This window comes from Scyliorhinus torazame, chromosome 7 (genome assembly GCF_047496885.1).
Source record: "Scyliorhinus torazame isolate Kashiwa2021f chromosome 7, sScyTor2.1, whole genome shotgun sequence".
Taxonomy (NCBI): Eukaryota; Metazoa; Chordata; class Chondrichthyes; order Carcharhiniformes; family Scyliorhinidae; genus Scyliorhinus; species Scyliorhinus torazame.
Window position 1 is genome coordinate 308166641 of NC_092713.1, and position 20575 is coordinate 308187215.

The 20575-nt window shown below is 51.8% G+C and overlaps 1 protein-coding gene across 1 annotated transcript in view; it reads left to right on the forward strand.

Moving 5' to 3' along the window:
• The first annotated feature begins 12981 nt into the window (after positions 1-12981).
• The window catches only part of LOC140427164 (small integral membrane protein 3-like), a 44242-nt gene continuing 36648 nt past the window's right edge, over positions 12982-20575 (forward strand). The window contains exon 1 of the mRNA XM_072512731.1: positions 12982-13111. The gene's annotated coding sequence lies outside the window, so the exon portion shown is untranslated. The remainder of the gene's footprint in view (positions 13112-20575) is intronic.

The following is a 20575-nucleotide window of genomic DNA, read 5'->3' on the forward strand; positions in this document are numbered from 1 at the left end:
TTTAGAGTACCCAATTAATTATTTCCAATTAAGGGTCAAGTTAGCGTGGCCAATCCACCTGCCCGGCACATCTTTGGGTTGTGGGGGCGAAACCCATACAAACATGGGGAGAATGTGCAAACTCCACACGGACAGTGCCCCAGAGCCGGGATCGAACCTGGGATCTCGGCGCCGTGAGGCAACAGGGCTAACCCACTGCGCCATCCTGCTGCCCTAGGGTTTGCATACTTAATTAAACAATCTAATTATTACAAAGGCATTTATGTTGGTTTGCAATTAGTGGTATCTGTAGTCTGATATCTAGGGTGTAGCCGTCGATCAACACCCCCATGCCATTTTAATGGCTCATCTATGCCACCCATCTATCCTCCCGGCTATTATCAGCAGACAGATTGGTGCCACAGCAAATGATACAGTGTCCCACGTTGAACAACAAACCTTGAGGCCTAACACCTGCAAATTCCACCCCTGGAAACTGGCCTCTTCAGAGACAAATTGTGTCCTTGTACTATTACACTTAGCAGTTTGTTTTTAACTGTGTAGCTCTGTACCTTCTCCCAGTACAATGAAATTAAAGGTTTTAAACTGGCTTCAGTGTAATATCTATCATCTAATGCTGCCCAAATAGCCCTCTTCAGGGGCCTTCATGGATAACCTCAGGTGAGGGAATTGAACCCGCACTCTTGGCATCGCTCCACACCACGAACCAGCTGACCAGCAAACTGAGTCCCGTCCCCCCACCATTGATGTACTGCACCAGGGAGAGACCCAGTCAACCCTGCTTCTTGGGTGAAGTCAAGGATCCTGATTCTCCTTTTGGAATGCAGACATCTCAGTGAACGGTCACCTCACCAACGTCAACTTGGACATGGGAGCCAATGTTACGGTCCTCTCGGATAAGTAACCATGGCTGAGAGACCTTTGGCGACTAACAACAGGCACACCACTCCTTTGCCTGGAAGAATCAGACTTCCGGTCATGGCACAATCCTACAACAGCGATGATATGGTGACAAGCAGTTATTCGAAGTTATGTGAGTTACCCAAAGCCAATCTCTTTCTCTCTTGAGCAGGGATGCCTGCGCTGGCCTTAACCTTCTTGAAATGGCAGAAGGCATCAAGACAACCTCTGTTGTCAGCAGCACGACGCTACAACTTCTTGAGAGGCCCACGAGTAAAGAGACTCTTGACTGTGTCACGGGAGTGTCCCTTTAAGAAAGGTTTTTGTCTTATCGCATGGCTTCAGTGATGTCATTGTGTGGGTGGAGCTGGGCTGTGGCTGTGAGTTCTACTTTCGCTTTGAGTTTTTGGACTGGTTTTGAACTGCACCGGTTGAAAGAAGTGTTTTTCTCTATCTTCCTTTTAAAAGTTGTTTCCAGACTGCTTGGTAACTTAAAAGAGATAATTGCTTTCTGTAAGGAATTCAAATCTGCTGTTTGAAAAGGGGAACAGAGTATCAATACAAGTCTTATACAAGTGAGAATGCCGTGTGCGGTGCCACACCTTTGAAAAGGGGTTTCTGGTTTTACTTGGATTTTGTTATTGAATTGGAACAGTTAAGGGGGAATTCATTCAGGGTTATACATAAGTTACTGTAGCTGTGTGGGGTCTTTATGTTCATAATTGATAGAACTTCATGCTGTGTGTGTCTACACAAATGTTAACTAAATTCTAATACTAAAGCTTGTTTTTTTGATTAAAGGCGCCTAAGAAGAATGTTGAATAGCATCTGAAAGTGCTCTTGTGCTCATCCCAGCCAAATTCAATAAAAAGGTTAAAGGTCAGGGGAATCAAAATATATTTTGGAGTTTTCTAAACCCTAGCCCATAACAGCTGGGACTTCAGCTCTGAATTGGAATGGGTTCCGTTATTTGCAGGTGAGGGACTTTGCATGGAGGTGGGTTTTGACCTTTCCGCTTCGACCGCCCAAGGGGATACAGGACAAAGTAGTTTTGAAAACGGGAGTGAGGGAGGGGAGGGTCTCGGAAATTTATAAGGAGCTCATGGAGTGGGAGGGAACCCAGATAGGGGAGGTAAAGCACAAATGGGAGGAAGAGTTGGGCAAGGAACTGGAGGCGGGTTTGTGGGAGGATGCCCTGAGTTGAAGTCAATGCGTTTTTCGGCGGGAATTCAGCTGTTGGAGTGGGCGGAGCTACAGAGTCGAGCGGGAGCGGTGAGTATTGAGACTAGCTGCTTCGCGGATCCGAGTCTTTTCGGCGGGAATACAGCTGTTGGAGTGGGCGGAGCTACAGAGTCGAGCGGTGAGTATTGAAACGAGTTGCTTCGCGGATTCGAGTCTTTTCGGCGGGAATTCAGCTGTTGGAGTGGGCGGGGCTGCTTCGCTGCTTAAACAGCGGCCACAGGGTCTTTGGGGATACATTTGAAGAGTGACATCACAGCAAAGCAGTGACCTGATTGGCTGTTAAGGAAAGTGCTCCAATTAGCAGTAGCTGGGAGAAATGTAACTCTTCGTGTGTTGGTAAGTATTGTGATTGGTAAGTAAAATCTTTATTCCTTTCACTTATTCATTATTTGATATTATATTTGTAATCAGTTAAGGTAAAGTGTAAAAATGGCAGGAGATCCCAGACCCGTGTTATGCTCCTCGTGCTCAATGTGGGAGTTCAGGGACGCGGCCGATGCCCCTGACTCCTTCATGTGCGGGAAGTGTGTCCAGCTGCAGCTCCTGTTAGACCGCATGACAGCTCTGGAGCTGCGGATGGACTCACTTTGGAGCATCCGCGATGCTGAGGAGGTCGTGGATAGCACGTTCAGTGAGTTGGTCACACCGCAGATTAGGATTGGTGAGGGAGACAGGGACTGGGTGACCAAAAGGCAGAGAAAGAGCAGGAAGGTGTCCCCTGCGGTCATCTCCCTCCAAAACAGGTATACCGTTTTGGATACTGTTGGGGGAGTTGGCTCACCAGGGGAAGGCAGCAGGAGCCAGGCTCATGGGACCGTGGCTGGCTCTGTTGCACAGAAGGGCGGGAAAAAGACTGTCAGGGCTATAGTCATAGGGGATTCAATCGTAAGGGGAGTAGACAGGTATTTCTGTGGTCGAAAACGAGACTCCCGAATGGTATGTTGCCTCCCGGGTGCACGGGTCAGGGATGTCTCAGATCGGCTGCAGGACATATTGAAGGGTGAACAGCCAGTTGTCATGGTGCATATAGGCACCAACGATATAGGTAAAAAATGGGATGAGGTCCTACAATCAGAATTTAGGGAGTTAGGAGATAAGTTAAAAAGTAGGCCCTCAAAGGTAGTAATCTCAGGATTGCTACCAGTGCCACGAGACAGTCTGAGTAGAAATTCAAGAAGAGTCAGAATGAATACGTGGCTTGAGAGATGGTGCAGGAGGGAGGGGTTCAGATTTTCGGGACATTGGAACCGGTTCTGGGGGCAGTGGGACCATTACAAATCAGATGGTCTACACCTGGGCAGGACTGGAACCAATGTCCTAGGGGGTGCTTTTGCTAACACTGTTGGGGAGGTTTTAAACTAATGTGGCAGGGGGATGGGAACCAGATTAGGAAGTTAGAGGTCAGTAAAGAGGCAGCAACTAAAGCCAGTAAGGTACTAGATAATAAATTCATTGTGACTAAGGGGGAAGAGTAGACAGGGACGAGATGATGAACGCAAAGGGACAGGTGGTCTGAGGTGCATATGTTTTAATGTGAGAAGTGTAGCAGGTAAGGCAAATGAATTTAGGGCTTGGATTAGTACCTGGGAATATGATGTTATTGATATTACTGAGACTTGGTTGAGGGAAGGCAAGATTGGCAACTAAATATCCCAGGATTTAGATGCTTCAGGAGGGATAGAGAGGGAGGTAAAAGGGGTGGAAGAGTAGCATTACTGGTCAGAGATGATATCACAGCTATGATTAAGGAGGGCACTATGGAGGATTCGAGCACTGAGGCAATATGGGTAGAGCAAAGAAATAGGAAGGGTGCAGTAACATTGTTGGGACTTTACTACAGGCCTCTCAAAAGTGAGCGTGAAGTAGAGGTACAAATATGTAGACAGATTATAGAAAAATGTAGGGTGGTCGTGATGGGAGATTTTAACTTCCCCAACATTGAATGGGACTCATGTAGTGTTGGAGGCGTTGATGGAGCAGAATTTGTAAAGAGCATCCAGGAGAATTTTTTAGAGCAATATGTAAATAGTCCAATTCGGGAAGGGGACATACTGGACCTGGTATGGGGGAATGATCCCGGCCAGGTGGTTGACGTTTCAGTCGGTGATTACTTTGGGAATAGCGATCACAATTCCGTAAGTTTTAGAATACACATGGACAAAGACGAGAGTGGTCCTAAAGGAAGAGTGCTAAATTGGGGAAAGGCAAGTAAACCAAAATTCGGCAGGAACTAGGGAATGTCGACTGGGAGCAGCTGTTTAAGGGTAAATCCACATTTGAAATGTGGGAGTCTTTTAAGGAAAGGTTGATTAGAGTGCAGGACAGACATGTCCCTGTGAAAATGAGGGATAGAAATGGCAAGATTAGGGAACCATGGATGACGGGTGGAATTGTGAGACTTGCTAAGATGAAAAAGGAAGCATACATAAGATCTAGGCGACTTAAAACTGATGAAGCTTTGGGGAATATCGGGAAAGTAGGACAAATCTCAAACGCGCAATAAAGAGGGCTAAAAGGGGTGATGAAATATCTTTGGCTAACAGGGTTAAGGAAAATCCCAAAGCCTTTTATTTGTATATAAAGAGCAAGAGGGTAACTAGAGAAAGGATTGGCCCACTCAAAGACAAAAGAGGGAATTTATGCGTGGAGTCAGAGGAAATGGGTGAGATTCTTAATGAGTACTTTGCATCGGTATTCACCAAGGATGTTGAGGTTAGGGATGGATGTTTAAATACTCTAGGTCAAGTCGGCATAAGGAAGGGGGAAGTTTTGGGTATTCTAAAAGGTATTAAGGTGTACAAGTCCCCAGGTCCGGATGGGATCTATCCCAGGTTACTGAGGGAAGCGAGGGATGAAATAGCTGGGGCCTGAACAGATATCTTTGCAGCATCCTTGAGCACGGGTGATGTCCTGGAGGACTGGAGAACAGCTAATGTTGTCCCTTTGTTTAAGAAGGGTAGCAGGGATAATCCAGGGAATTATAGACTTGTGAGCTTGACATCAGTGGTTGGCAAACTGTTGGAGAAGATACTGAGGGATAGGATCTATTCGCATTTGGAAGAAAATAGACTTATCAGTGATAGGCAGTATGGTTTTGTGCAGGAAAGGTCATGTCTTACAAACCTAATAGAATTCTTTGAGGAAGTGACAAAGTTAATTGATGAGGGAAGGGCTGTAGATGTCATATACATGGACTTCAGTAAGGCGTTTGGTAAAGTTTCCCATGGCAGGTTGATGGAAAAAGTGAAGTTGTATGGGGTTCAGGATGTACTAGCTAGATGGATAAAGAACTGGCTGGGCAACAGGAGACAGAGAGTAGTGGTGGAAGGGAGTGTCTCAAAATGGAGAAAGGTGACTAGTGGTGTTCCACAGGGATCTGTGCTCGGACCACTGTTGTTAGTGATATACATAAATGATCTGGACGAAGGTATAGGTGGTCTGATTAGCAAGTTTGCAGATGATACAAAGATTGGTGGAGTTGCAGATAGCGAGGGGGACTGTCAGAGAATACAACAAAATATAGATAGATTGGAGAGTTGGGCAGAGAAATGGCAGATGGAGTTCAATCCAGGCAAATGTGAGGTGATGCATTTTGGAAGATCTAATTCAAAAGCGGACTATACGGTCAATGGAAGAGTCCTGGGGAAAATTGATGTACAGAGAGATCTGGGAGTTCAGGTCCATTGTACCCTGAAGGTGGCAACGCAGGTCGATAGAGTGGTCAAGAAGGCATACAGCATGCTTGCCTTTATCGGACGGAGTATTGAGTACAAGAGTTGGCAGGTCATGTTACAGTTGTATAGGACTTTGGTTAGATCACATTTGGAATACTGCATGCAGTTCTTGTCGCCACATTACCAGAAGGATGTGGATGCTTTAGAGAGGGTGCAGAGGAGGTTCACCAGGATGTTGCCTGGTATGGAGGGTGCTAGCTATGAAGAAAGGTTGAGTAGATTAGGATTGTTTTTGTTGGAAAGACGGAGGTTGAGGGGGGACCTGATTGAGGTCTACAAAATTATATGAGAGGTATAGACAGGGTGGATAGCAACAAGCTTTTTCCAAGAGTGGGCGTGTCAATTACAAGGGGTCACGATTTCAAGGTGAGTGGGGGAAAGTTTAAGGGAGATGTGCGTGGAAAGTTTTTCACGCAGAGGGTGGTGGGTGCCTGGAACGCTTTTCCAGCGGAGGTGGTAGAGGCGGGCACGATAGCATAGTTTAAGATGCATCGAGATAGATATATGAACGGGCGGGGAACAGAGGGAAGTAGACCCTTGGAAAATAGGCGACAGGTTTAGATCAAGGATCTGGATCGGCGCATGCTGGGAGGGCCGAAGGGCCTGTTCCTGTGCTGTAATTTTCTTTGTTCTTTGATCTTTGTTCGTCCTGTGCCATATTCAGCCTGATACAATTTATGGTGGTCCACTGGGCACATATGGCTGTGGCCCGTATGAGCAGGTTCTTTGAAGGGGTGGAGGATAGGTGAGGGTCCGCAAATCATGTCCACATGTTCTGGGCATGCCCAAAGCTTAGGGGATTCTGGCAAGGGTTTGCCGATGTCATGTCCACGGTGTTAAAAACAAGGGTGGCACCGAGTCCAGAGGTGACGATTTTTGGAGTGTTTGAAGACCCGGGAGTCCAGGGGGCGAGAGAGGCTGACGTTGTGGCCTTTGCCCCCTTGGTAGCCCGGAGACGGATCTTATTGGCGTGGAGGGACCCGGAGCCCCCGAAATCGGGGCTATGGGTCAGTGACATGGCCTGATTTCTCAGGCTTGAGAACATTAAGTTCGCCCTGAGAGGATCGCTGTTAGGGTTCGCCCGGAGGTGGCAGCCGTTTATCGACTTCTTTGGAGAAAATTAAGCTGTCCGCAGATACGATAGGGGGGGGGGGAGGGTTAGGGAGGTGGGGAGGGTAGGGGGGAGATAGTTTAGGTGGGAGCTGCGAGTGGAGGAGGGGGGAACTGGGTAACTGGGTGTGTAAGCCATGTTGGCTGGGTATGATTGTAGGTTGGGGGGGTTATTTACTGTGTTATGTTCGCTTTTGAAATTGTTGCTAAAGATTACAAATGCCTTAATAAAATGTTTTTTTACAAAATAGAAGACACCCAAGTGCCAGAAACACAGACTACAACTCAAACTACAAATCAACAAAGGTCTCCCCAATCAGCAGATCCACCACTCCACCAAATATGACGAGAAGAAGATCTGGAAGAATTGCCAAACCTCCAGACTGTCTGAATTGATGAAGTCAGAGACTTGAGGTGGGGAGAAGAGGTAGTGCGGTTGTAATGTAAATACATCGGGTAAGGTCCTGGGGGGAGGTGCAGTATAAGGGTATCTGGCAAAGCAAGGATTAATGAGAGACTGGGAGATGGTACGTCCCACAGTGTGATATAAACAAACACACGACCTGAGACTAGAGTCAGTTATGGACTGGACAGAGAGATCTGTGTAGAAGCAAGCAGGGGGTTAGCTCATAGCTTGGGCTATACCCTGAACACATATAAATGGTCCAATGTTATCAATACACACTTAATGTTCAACTATTTAACACTCCTAACCATCTTGTGAGATCTACTGAATAAAGATACATAGAATCATAGAATCCCTACAGTGCAGAAGGAGGCCATTCGGCCCATCGAGTCTGCACCAACTCTCTGAAAGAGCACCCCACCCAGGCCCACTCCACTGTTATGGGCCAGGGTTTAGAGAACCCCGAAGTGTATCATGGAGTTCACTTGACCCACAACTTTTAATAGATTGTGGTATGGGGAGCACACGGCCCACTCTACAGGTGCGGCACAGCAGAAATGGAAAAGTATTTTTTACAGCAAAACAATGTTTATTCTATGAACTCAAGTTAACCTTTTTAAAACATACAGTGGACATCTTAGCAACCATTACTTCAATTACAACCCCCAAAGACTACAACACTAAGTAATCCTTTAAACTTTCCTCTTAACATCCATAAGACTTAAAACCAGAACTTAAGACTTAACAGAAGCACATCAGGTTAAAGTCACTACTGAGAACATTTATAATTCTGAATTCACCAAATGATCAAGAGATAGTCTTTTCATGGCAGAGAGATCAACAGTACACCTGCTCTGTCTGGCTTCAGCTCCAACACTGAAAACGAAACCAAAAAAGCACAGACACACCCAAGCTTTTCTCAAAGTGAAACTTAAAAGCAGAGCCCGAGCTCAGCTCCACCCACACTCTGACATCACTGCAGTAACATGAGCAGCCAAACATTTCTTAAAGTGACATTCTCATGACATGCGTGATTCCGCGCAGGTGCGGCACGGCCAGCGTGATTCCACGCATGCGCGGCACGGCCGGCGTGATTCCACGCATGCGCAGCACGGCCAGCGTGATTCCACGCATGCGCGGCACGGCCGGCGTGATTCCACGCATGCGCGGCACGGCCGGCGTGATTCCAGGCATGCGCGGCATGGCCGGCAAGATTCCACGCATGCGCGGCACGGCCGGCGTGATTCCACGCATGCGCGACATGGCCAGCGTGATTCCACGCATGCGCGGAGGGCCGGCGTGATTCCGCGCATGCGCGGAGGGCCGGCGTGATTCCACGCATGCGCGGCACGGCCAGCGTGATTCCAGGCATGCGCGGCATGGCCGGCAAGATTCCACGCATGCGCGGCACGGCCGGCGTGATTCCACGCATGCGCGGCATGGCCAGCGTGATTCCACGCATGCGCAGTACGGCCGGCGTGATTCCACGCATGCACGGCACGGCCGGCGTGATCCCACGCATGCGCAGTACGGCCGGCGTGATTCCACGCATGCACGGCACGGCCGGCGTGATTCCACGCATGCGCAGAGGGTCGGCGTGATTCCACGCATGCGCGGTACGGCCGGCGTGATTCCACGCATGCGCGGAGGGTCGGCGTGATTCCACGCATGCGCGGCACGGCCGGCGTGATTCCACGCATGCGCGGCACGGCCAGCGTGATTCCAGGCATGCGCGACACGGCCGGCGTGATTCCGCGCATGCGCGGAGGGTCGGCGTGATTCCACGCATGCGCGGCATGGCCGGCGTGATTCCGCGCATGCGCGGAGGGTCGGCGTGATTCCACGCATGCGCGGCACGGCCGGCGTGATTCCACGCATGCGCGGCACGGCCAGCGTGATTCCAGGCATGCGCGACACGGCCGGCGTGATTCCACGCATGCGCGGCACGGCCGGCGTGATTCCAGGCATGCGCGGCATGGCCGGCAAGATTCCACGCATGCGCGGCACGGCCAGCGTGATTCCACGCATGCGCGGCATGGCCGGCAAGATTCCACGCATGCGCGACATGGCCAGCGTGATTCCACGCATGCGCGGAGGGCCGGCGTGATTCCGCGCATGCGCGGAGGGCCGGCGTGATTCCACGCATGCGCGGCACGGCCAGCGTGATTCCAGGCATGCGCGGCATGGCCGGCAAGATTCCACGCATGCGCGGCACGGCCGGCGTGATTCCACGCATGCGCGGAGGGCCGGCGTGATTCCGCGCATGCGCGGCATGGCCAGCGTGATTCCACGCATGCGCAGTACGGCCGGCGTGATTCCACGCATGCGCGGAGGGCCGGCGTGATTCCACGCATGCGCAGTACGGCCGGCGTGATTCCACGCATGCGCGGAGGGTCGGCGTGATTCCACGCATGCGCGGTACGGCCGGCGTGATTCCGCGCATGCGCGGCACGGCCAGCGTGATTCCACGCATGCACGGCACGGCCGGCGTGATTCCGCGCATGCGCGGCATGGCCAGCGTGATTCCACGCATGCACGGCACGGCCGGCGTGATTCCACGCATGCGCGGAGGGTCGGCGTGATTCCACGCATGCGCGGTACGGCCGGCGTGATTCCGCGCATGCGCGGAGGGTCGGCGTGATTCCACGCATGCGCGGCACGGCCGGCGTGATTCCACGCATGCGCGGCACGGCCGGCGTGATTCCGCGCATGCGCGGAGGGTCGGCGTGATTCCACGCATGCGCGGCACGGCCGGCGTGATTCCACGCATGCGCGGCACGGCCAGCGTGATTCCAGGCATGCACGACACGGCCGGCGTGATTCCACGCACGCGCGGTACGGCCGGCGTGATTCCGCGCATGCGCGGCATGGCCGGCAAGATTCCACGCATGCGCGGCACGGCCGGCGTGATTCCACGCATGCGCGGCATGGCCAGCGTGATTCCACGCATGCGCAGTACGGCCGGCGTGATTCCACGCATGCACGGCACGGCCGGCGTGATTCCACGCATGCGCGGAGGGTCGGCGTGATTCCACGCATGCGCGGTACGGCCGGCGTGATTCCACGCATGCGCGGCATGGCCGGCGTGATTCCGCGCATGCGCGGAGGGTCGGCGTGATTCCACGCATGCGCGGCACGGCCGGCGTGATTCCACGCATGCGCGGCACGGCCAGCGTGATTCCAGGCATGCGCGACACGGCCGGCGTGATTCCACGCATGCGCGGCACGGCCGGCGTGATTCCAGGCATGCGCGGCATGGCCGGCAAGATTCCACGCATGCGCGGCACGGCCAGCGTGATTCCACGCATGCGCGGCATGGCCGGCAAGATTCCACGCATGCGCGACATGGCCAGCGTGATTCCACGCATGCGCGGAGGGCCGGCGTGATTCCGCGCATGCGCGGAGGGCCGGCGTGATTCCACGCATGCGCGGCACGGCCAGCGTGATTCCAGGCATGCGCGGCATGGCCGGCAAGATTCCACGCATGCGCGGCACGGCTGGCGTGATTCCACGCATGCGCGGCATGGCCAGCGTGATTCCACGCATGCGCAGTACGGCCGGCGTGATTCCACGCATGCGCGGAGGGCCGGCGTGATTCCGCGCATGCGCGGCATGGCCAGCGTGATTCCACGCATGCGCAGTACGGCCGGCGTGATTCCACGCATGCACGGCACGGCCGGCGTGATTCCACGCATGCGCGGAGGGTCGGCGTGATTCCACGCATGCGCGGTACGGCCGGCGTGATTCCGCGCATGCGCGGAGGGTCGGCGTGATTCCACGCATGCGCGGCACGGCCGGCGTGATTCCACGCATGCGCGGCACGGCCGGCGTGATTCCGCGCATGCGCGGAGGGCCGGCGTGATTCCGCGCATGCGCGGCATGGCCAGCGTGATTCCACGCATGCGCAGTACGGCCGGCGTGATTCCACGCATGCACGGCACGGCCGGCGTGATTCCACGCATGCGCGGAGGGTCGGCGTGATTCCACGCATGCGCGGTACGGCCGGCGTGATTCCGCGCATGCGCGGAGGGTCGGCGTGATTCCACGCATGCGCGGCACGGCCGGCGTGATTCCACGCATGCGCGGCACGGCCGGCGTGATTCCACGCATGCGCGACACGGCCGGCGTGATTCCACGCACGCGCGGTACGGCCGGCGTGATTCCGCGCATGCACGACACGGCCAGCGTGATTCCACGCATGCGCGGCACGGCCGGCGTGATTCCGCGCATGCGCGGAGGGTCGGCGTGATTCCACGCATGCACGACACGGCCAGCGTGATTCCACGCATGCGCGGCACGGCCAGCGTGATTCCAGGCATGCGCGACACGGCCGGCGTGATTCCAGGCATGCGCGACACGGCCGGCGTGATTCCACGCATGCGCGGTACGGCCGGCGTGATTCCGCGCATGCACGACACGGCCAGCGTGATTCCGCGCATGCACGACACGGCCAGCGTGATTCCAGGCATGCGCGACACGGCCGGCGTGATTCCGCGCATGCACGACACGGCCAGCGTGATTCCAGGCATGCGCAACACGGCCAGCGTGATTCCATGCATGCGTGCGAGTTCCCATCTCCGCGCTGGCCCCCGGGCAATATGGTGGAGCCCTACAGGGGCCCGACATGGAGGAACATAAGCCCCCACAGAACCAGCACGCCGATCGGCAGGCCCCGATCGCAGGCCGGGCCACCGTGGAGGCCCCCCCCCTGGGGTTGGATCCCCTTGCCCCCCCCCCCCTTCCAGGACGCCCCTGCAGGCACACCTTCCAGGTTCCGCCGTGTGGGACCTGAGTAACCCTCGCCGGCGGGACTCGGCCGAACTTGGCGGGCACTCGGCCCGTCGAGGCCCGGAGAATCGCCGGGGGGGGTCCCGGTCGGAGACTCCCGGCCGGGGTGTGTCTGCGTGGGTTTCCTCCGGCTGCTCCGGTTTCCTCCCACAGTCCAAAGATGTGCGGGTTAGGTGGATTGGCCATGATAAATTGCCCTTAGTGTCCAAAAGTTGGGTGAGGTTGCTGGGTTATGCGGATGGAGTGGAGGTGTGGGCTGAAGTGGGGTGCTCTTTCAGGGGCTGGTGTAGACTTGATGGGCCGAATAGCCTCCTTCTGCACTGTAAATTCTGTGATTCTAAGGTTTCCGCACAGGTGGAAACATTTTCTCCATGAACGCCTCACCCACCTCTTCATAATTTTAATGATCTCTGTCTTTTGGAGAGAACAGCAGCAAACCTGTTCAATTTTCCTAATCGGTACAAACTTGCAGATTTGTTCAAATCAATTTCTGCATTTCAAACCAGTGGAGTCCTGGGCGACCCTATTTCCAATGACACTTTGTTTTGGTGCCAAGCCCACTGTCCGCTGCGGTAATAAAACTGCCCAGACGGCAAATCCTCAGCTGAAACTAAAAGAATGGGTTTTTTTCCCCTGGATTTGGTGAGCTTTTCGCAGTTTCCATCCTAATTTCCCACACTCCCCTCAAAACAAAATTGGGCAGAAACTTTCGGATGGAAAAAGTATCCGTGAAACGTAGGATTTATTCCCTAAGTGGTTTCTCGCTTTGTTATTTTTTTTTTGCTTGAGCAGCAGGGTCAAGTCACGGGCAGGCGGGGCATGTTATACAAGAGAGGAAACAGCAGGCAGAAAGCCTGACTGAAGATATTCACCCACACACATACTGCATGGTCAGATCTGAGCGGACCGACTGAATTGGAACCCTCCACGTGTAAGTAGAACAGCCTTCGGGCCTCTCTTAGCGATCCGGCGACCCCGGTATTGAGCCGGCTCCAGCAGAACTGTCAGTTTTATCTCCTTTCTTTATCCCCCCAACCCCACTCTCGCTCGATCCCCGCCACCCTTCACTCCCCGAGCAGCCTCGGTTCAACAGAAGATTAATGCGAGCTCCGGGTCGGTTCCTGTGACTGCAAGACCCTCTTCCCCCCCCCACCACCCCCTCGGGGCTAAACGACAATGAAACAAAAGCCTTTCAATAGAGAAACGCAAATAAAGGAGAAAAGAAAAACAAATCAGTATTTTATTCACAAAGTTCCAAAGAGACAGGGGTCCCACTCTGGGCACAGCGGGGCATGGAAACTGCTTCCTAAGTGCGCTTAAAATCGCAGCGGTTAGACAGGCTGCAAACTCATTTGCTTAATCACAAAATGTAAAATCTTCCACCCAACCCAGCAGAATCTGACAGCCATAATCCCATCCACTTTTTAAAAATCTCGATTATTAAGTATTTCTAGCTGGAAGTGCACTTACCCCAGCAAAAAAAAAACCAATAACAGGAGTGACCAGCCTGCCCTCTATCACTAAATTGCTAAAAATGACTTGAACAAACCAGACTGAAGCATTCACTTGTTTAATTGTTGTTCTCACATCGGGCTCTTGGTGAATCAAATGTTTTTTTTGTTGCTGTAAATAAACCTTCAGAACTTGCTGAGGAATAAAGTACAATCCGTAGAGCCTTCCCAAATGACCACAAGCGGTAGGATCTCGTCCCGTCAACCCGGCGGAGTGTGGCCAATGTTGCGCAGCGAGACCTGAATCCAGTCAATTCAACCTTAAACCAGACTAAAGTACCGCCAGAAACATGAACATAACTGGTCGAGGGCTTCACACTCTTACTGGTTAAAGGGACCCCATCTTTCTCCTGCACGGGTTTGACCAGTAACGTGTGGGGCTGGAGTCTCCGATTCTGGGGCTATGCCCCCATGCCGGTGTGGGAATGGTGGCGTTTTACGCCAGAAGAAATGATGTCAAACGGCCACCGATTTCCCCGTTTTGCTGGGGCCTAGCATGCCGACGGCGTAGAACACCCGGCTCGAGCTGCCGATAGGGCCCAGAGAATTGCCGGGTCCTTGGCCGCGCGTGCGCACGGCGGCGGTCTGCAGCTGCCATGCCGAGTTCCCGAAGGATGAGGCCACACGCGACCGACGCCGTCGGGAACTCGGCCGGTCGGGGACGGAGCACGGTGGGGGCGGACCTCAGGCAATGTCCTGAGGCCGTCGATACATGGCACGGTGTACTCTCCGAGTACGCCGCTTTGGACGGGGCGGTGCATCGCGAAAGCGGTGCCGACCCCTAATTTGGTCAGGAACTTTGATTCTACGGCTGATCGGCGAACATGATTTCGGCGTCCGGAGTATCCAGCCCCACTGGTTTTTACTTTTAAAATCTTTCCTGAATCATGTTCCTGTGCTTTTTGCAAGAAAGACCATTGCATAGTCGGGGGCCCCTCTCATTGGCCCGCATTTGCGACCTGGCTTAAGTCAGGGAATCGCTCACTGGAGCTGGACTTGGTTTCATGTAGTAAGGCATGAGGGGATAGTGCCAGCTCTGGCTGCTCTCCACTCTGTCACGGTCTGGCTGTGCCAATGTCGCTTCTGAGCACTGTTGACGAGCCCTTCCATCACGTCATTGATGATCGGGAGTAGACTGATGGAGCAAGAACTGTCTAGGTTGGATTTGTCCTGCTTTCTGTGGACAGGTCAAACCTGGGCAATTTCACACATTGCTGGGTAAATGACAGTGTTGTAGCTGTACTGGAACAACGTGGCTCGGGGTGTGGCCACGTCTGGAGCTCAAGTCTTCAGTACTGTTGCTAGGAGGCTGTCAGGTAATCTTTGCAGTATCCAGTGCCTTCAGCCATTTCTTGATATCACGTGGAGTGAATGGTATTGGCTGAAGACTGGCACCTGTGATGCCGGTGACCTCCGGGGAGATCGAGATCCATTTGCCACTTCTGGCTGAAGATGGTAGCAAGTGCTTCAATCTTGTCTTTTGCACTGATGTGGTGTGCTCCCCCATCATTGAGGATGGGGTTATCTTTGGGACCTTCTCCTCTGGCTAGTTGCTTGAATGTCCACCATCATTCACAACTGGATGTGGCAGGACTGCAGACAGCTTCCACAGACATAATGACCAGATAATCTATCTCTTTCAATGGTTTTAATTGACTCAGGACATCAGGTTCAATATTGCATCCATAAGGCAGTGACAGTGCAGCACTCCCTCGGTACTGCACTGGGAGTGTCGGCCCAGAATTCGTGCTCAGTGACCCTGTTGCAACCAGCGCATATCCGGGCGCAGCAGGTGAATTATGTGCGAGCCCCAAATTGGCTCCGCGCTGGTCGCCAGGCCGATTGTGAGTCACCTGACTTGTCCTGCTTGACACGATCTGGATCGCACCCTTGCAGGGAGAGATCCAGATCTGAATATTTAAATGAGCCTTATGGCTCAAATAAATACCCAGACGCTGGATTGACCCGCCGTCCGGGACTCGAGGCTGTGCCTAGGAGACCTCGCGAGAGCACTGTTTAGAACTAGTCCACACAAAAGTGGAACGATTGTCATGGCACCTTGGGAGGGGAGGGGGGGGGGTTTCCCAGGCCATTGGAGACCCTGGCTGGAATGGCTCGGTCAGGACACCAGGGCACTGCCAAGGTGCCAGGCTGGCCGTGCCAGGGTGCCCAGGTGCCGGGTTGGACCTTGCCAGGAAATGGTGGGGGTTTCTTGGCGGCCGCCTCAAGGCTTGGGGGTGAGGGGTGGGGGGTCAAAAGAACGGGGGCGGGGGAGCGGTCTGAAAGCACGGGTGGGAAGATTTGGGCTGCCGGACGAAATGGAACCTCGACAGGGGCATAGACAGAGTGGATAATCAGAGGCTTTTTCCCAGGGTAGAGGGGTCAATTACTAGGGGCATAGGTTTAAGGTGCGAGGGGCAAGGTTTAGAGTAGATGTAAGAGGCAAGTTTTTTTACACAGAGGGTAGTGGGTACCTGGAACTCGCTACCGGAGGAGGTGGTGGAAGCAGGGACGATAGTGACGTTTAAGGGGCATCTTGACAAATACATGAATAGGATGGGAATAGGGGATACGGACCCAGGAAGTGCAGAAGATTTTAGTTTAGACGGGTAGAGGGGCGGCACAGACTTGGAGGGCCGAAGGGCCTGTTCCTGTGCTGTACTTTGTTCTTTGACAGCAGGAAATCACTCAAAGTGCGGCCTCGGTGGAGAGAATCTCCCCGAGGCCGAAACAAAATGGCAAAGTGGCGTGGATAGCGGGGTGCTTCTCGGCACTGCAGCCGCCCAGAAACAGCCCGCTAATCACGCCTTTCAACAGACTTTAACTTGAGTCCCCTGAATCGCCCCCTAGGTCTTTGGAGTGGGATCTGAACCCATGACCTGTTGACTCAGAGGTGAGAGTACAAGCCACTGAGCTTTACAATTCAGAGTATATTATTTTTTGAAAATTATATGAATCAATAGTACCATAAACCTGGCACCACTGAATGTTATCAATCCTGGTTAATGTAGATCACAAAAGGTGCATTGATTATTGGCGTGTTTCTGACTATTTGGGGTCTTTGCATGCTGAGACCTCCTTTCCATTTTGAGGAGCGATGTTTTCGATGGGCCGAGTGGCCTAATTCTGCTCCTATGTCTTATGTTTTCAGTTCTTTGTCAGTTCATCACAAAGTTCGAGAACTTCAAAAGGACAGGGACAAGTTGGTGGAGGGGGCAAATAGGTGGCAGATGAAGTTTAATGTGGAGAAGTGCGAGGCGACGCATTTTGGTGGGAAGAGCATGGAGAGACAATATAAAATAAGGGGTAAAATTACTAAAGGGGCGGAGGAGCAGAGGGACCCGGATGTCTGTGTGCCGAGATCATTGGAGGTGGAGAGAGCAGTTAGTAAAGCAGAGAGTAAAGCATCAGGACAGGTGGAGAGAGCAGTTAGTAAAGCAGAGAGTATTCTGGGCTTTATCATTAGGGGCACAGGGTACAAGAGCAAGGAGGTTATACTGAACTTATTCAAGACACAAGTTAGACCTCAGCTGGAATACTGTGCACAGTTCTGGGTGTCACACTATAGGAAGGATGTGAACACATTGCAGAAAGTGCAGAAGAGGTTTACAACAATATTTCTAGGGATGAGAAATTTCAGTTATGAGGATAGATTGGAGAGGATGGGGCTGTTCTCCTTGGGGAGAAGAAGGCGAAGAGGAGATTTGACTGAGATGTTCAAAATCATGAGGGGGCTGGACAGAGGAGATCGGGAGAAACTGTTCCCGTTGGTAAAAGGATCAAGAACGAGAGGGCACAGATTAAAAGTGATTTATAGCAGAAAGCGAATGTGATGTGAGAAAAAACTTTTTCACACAGCCAGTGGTTTGGGGACTGGAATATTCCGCCTGGACATGTGGTGGAGGCAGGTTCAATCGAGGCACACAAAAGATTATTAGATGATTATTTGAATAAAAACAATGTGCAAGGGGATGGGGAAAAGGCAGGGGAGCGGCACTAGGTCATAAAGCTCATTTGGAGAACTGGTGCTTATACGATGGGCCAAATGGCCTCCTTCTGCATCATAACAATTCTGTGATTTAGGACAAATCTATGCTTTCTCTTCCCCAATTTACTTCCCTTAATCCCACACAAGACGCTGAGACTTGCCGGGGCCACAGATTTCAAACAGTCCTTCATGCTTGATCCCTAGACATTTGTGTGATGATGAACTATTCAACTGCATCAGGCACCACTGCTCTATCCAATCACATCTTCACCCAAGGCCCTGTCGTGTTAATCACCCTGGGGTAACACGGACTGCAACTGGATGCAGTTGTACTGGAAAGTAGACTCCAAACTTTGATGTTCGTTCAATACGGTTTATTGAACTTGTTAAGCAGTGCACACAGTTCGCTGTGGGTTTGACACTCTACTAATCTAAGCGTGCTTACTATAACTAACTAGACCAGACGAGCTCTGAGCCACGCGTAGAAGGTGCTAACTGAGATATACACCCTGACTGTCACTACAGTTGTCACCAGTGGAACGAGGCAGAGTTTTGATGCCTTGTGTGTTTTATAGTGCGAGACCACCTTCTAGTGTTCAGCCTGGTGATTGGTTGTGTTCTGTCCTGTGTGTTGATTGGCTGTACTGGGTGTCTGTCACTATCTCATTATGTGTATGAGTGCATATCATGACAGGCCCCTCACCCAATGTCTACACAGGCAGTGGCGTAATGGTGCTGTCACTAGACTAGTAATCCAGACACCTGGGTTACTGCTCTAGGGCCCCTGGTTTGAATCCCACCGCAACAGATGGTGAAATTTGAATTCAATAAAAATCTAGAATTAAAAGTCTAATGATGACCATGAAACCATTGCCAATTGTCGTAAAAATCCACTTGGTTTATTAATGCCCTTCAGGGAAGGGAATCTGTTGTCTTTACCCAGTCTGGCCTACATGTGACTCCAGGGAGACATTTGGTTGAATATTAACTGCCCCACTATTAAATGGCTGAGCAAACTACTCAGTTCGAGGGCAATTAGGGATGGGCAACACTTGCTGGCCCGGCCAGCGACGCCCAGATCATAAGAATTAATTTTTAAAAACAGATACAATGTGTTCCCTCAGGGTCAAAGCAGGTATCGTCTTAAATTTGTTTTATTGTCACGTGTAACGAACAACGGTGAAAAGTACCGTGGGCAGCACGGTAGCATAGTGGCTAGCACTGTGGCTTTGCAGCGCCAGGGTCCCAGGTCCGATTCCGGGCTTGGGTCACTGTCTGTGCGGAGTCTGCGCGTTCTCCCCGTGCCTGAGTGGTTTTCCTCCGGGGGCTCCGGTTTCCTCCCACAGTCCAAAGACGTGCAGGTTAGGTGGATTGGCCGTGCTAAATTGCCCTCAGTGTCCAAAAGGGTTAGAAGGGGTTATTGGGTTACGGGGATAATGTGGAAGTGGGTCGGTGCAGACTCGATGGACCGAATGGCCTCCTTCTGCTGTGTTCTATATTCTGTTGTTCTGCGTACAGTCCAGACAGATCATTTCATACATGAAGAATAACATGGAACATGCATAAATACACAGTGTAAATACATAGACACCAGCATCAGGTGAAACATACGGAGTGCAGTACTACTCAGTAGAGAAGATGTGTGGAGAGATCAGTTCAGCCCATAAGAGGGTCATTCAGGAGTCTGGTAACAGCGGGGAAGGGGCTGTTTTTGAACCTGTTAGTGCGTGTTCTCAGACTTTTGTATCTCCTGCCTGATGGAAGAAGTTGGAAGAGTGGATAACCCGGGTGGGAGGGGTCTTTGATTATGCTGCCCGCTTTCCCAAGGCAGCGGGAAGTGTAGACAAAGTCAATGGATGGGCCAAAGCATTCATTGCTACATGAGGCAAGGCCACTTTGGCCTGTATGAAGGTGGTGCAAAGCACTTTAAATAGATTGCATTGTTCTGAATTCGATTTGCAATGAAGCTCATCTTGTTAGGGAGCAAGCTAGCGATAATCTACATTTTTGAGCTAAGTGGCCATGATAAGGCAGAGCTCGTGAGACATCACGATGCACTTATTCCTAACCATATTACTACTAATGCATGCTTAAAGAAAGAGAGAGCAAATCCTCTGGGTAATGTGTAGCAGGAAATTTAAAAATCTCTAGCCCTCAAGGGTGCAAAGAGTTTTTCTGTCCAGTGATGAAGGACCTGCATTGAAATCATGCTCTACTGTCAGTGAAGGACTTTGGGGTACTGCTCAAAAAAGAGATATGCTGTCGAAGCTTTCCATCTTGCACTTATCAGGACAGATTTACAAGAATACCAAATCTCGACGGGAACAACAATTTAGATTGCATGGGAAGAGAATGCTGATTAGTTGGCAAGTGGTCTCTGATTGGTAGAGGCATTGGCATGGAGAATGTACCAGGGAGCAGTGAACTGCTAAGCTTTTGTTTAAATTAAACAATTTAAATTTAAACAAATTGTATTTAAACAAGAGTTTGGTAGTTAAATGTTCCCTGGTGCATTCTCCTTGGTGACGGCGCTACCAATCAGAGTCCACTTACCAACCACAGTAAGAAGTCTTACAACACCAGGTTAAAGTCCAACAGGTTTGTTTCGATGTCACTAGCTTTCGGAGCACTGCTCCTTCTTCAGGGCTAAGGACACCTGAGGAAGGAGCAGTGCTCCGAAAGCTAGTGACATCGAAACAAACCTGTTGCACTTTAACCTGGTGCTGTAAGACTTCTTACTGTGCTCACCCCAGTCCAACGCCGGCATCTCCACATCATGACTTACCAACCAATCAGCACCCTCTTTTCTTGCAGTATAAATTGTTGTTCCCATTGAGATTAGATGTTCTTGTGAATCTGTCCTGATGAGTGCAAGATGAAAAGCTTCAACAGCATG